Raw genomic sequence first — 1,304 nt, forward strand, 5'->3', positions numbered from 1 at the left:
ATAATAAAAATAAAGGGGAGACCCAAATGGGGTTCCCCAGTGGGTGCTCGTGGCAGGAAGGGGGCTGCCTGCCCACGCGCCCCACGGTTCAGTAGAGCGTGAGGTGAGCTGTTTGCTGGCGCATGCCCAGCAGGGCTGAGGAACGCTGCTCGGTTCAGCGGGAGTCGGGTAGCTTGCTTTCGCGTGTCTGGAAGGCCCGTGGGACGCGGCTCGGGCAGGAGCGGAGCTGTTCCCCTGTGTGCGCAAGCACCCGGCGGGCCACAGGAACACAGTTGGACTGTGCTGCGGTGGGGGGTCCGCTGGCCGGCGGACATGGTTCAACTGGGCAGGACAGAAGTGGCTCAGGCAGGCACAGTCCACGCCTGATGATGTCAGACAGTCGCCACTACTTTTTTCTTGCAGGCTTTTTTTTTACCCCCTTTAAACTAACTTACCTCTGTCCACTGTATGCCAGAAATCCCACCTTGGGGTAGGTGTCACCAGTGGCTCTCCCTGCTTGAGTCTCCCCGCTACTGGAGGCTCCGCACGAGCTGGTTCCCGCCCTGCCCCCTCAAGCCTAAAGGAGCTTGGGCTGCAGCGGCGCAAGTTTAAGAAGCCTGTAATTCCTCTCACAGTGATTTCTCAAAGAAGCAGGTCTATGGCTCTGGCGCACTGAGACTCACGCTGGCTGTGAGACTGTATGTTCCTACCTGGGAGGTTTAACTCGTGAGTTGCCCCCCCCCCCCCGATCCTGGAGCCCCACTCACCCACACCGCCCGGCTGCCCTGGCAAACCGGAAGTCCCCCTTCCCTGCATTTTTTTAATTGCATATGAACTTGAGGTTTTACTTTATTTTTCTATAAAGAATGTCATTGGGCTTTTGATAGGAATTTTATTAAATCTATAAATAATTTTAGTCGGTATCTCTATTTGTTTTTGTTAGGTGGTGTTGAGTACATTATGACTCATAGAAATTCTGTACTGGGATTCTGAAGAGTGGCTGGTAAATTTGAACCACTGACATTGAGGTTGAGTGTTTATCCTATGGCACCACACCAGGACTTCATTAGCAGTAATAAATATTTCCACCAAGTAACATATGATATATTTCAGAATATACCATATGTTGTTGTTAGGTGCCATCGAGTCAGCACCAACTCTTAGTGATCTTTTGCACAGCAGAATGAAACACTGCCCGATCCTGGGCCAACCTCACTACTGTTGCCATGCTTGAGTCTATCAATGCTTCCACTTGGCCAATCCATCTCATTGAGGGTCTTCCTCTTTTTCTCTGTCCCTCCACCTAACCAAACATGATATCCTGT

Source organism: Chrysochloris asiatica, unplaced genomic scaffold (genome assembly GCF_000296735.1).
Source record: "Chrysochloris asiatica unplaced genomic scaffold, ChrAsi1.0 scaffold00464, whole genome shotgun sequence".
Classification (NCBI taxonomy): Eukaryota; Metazoa; Chordata; class Mammalia; order Afrosoricida; family Chrysochloridae; genus Chrysochloris; species Chrysochloris asiatica.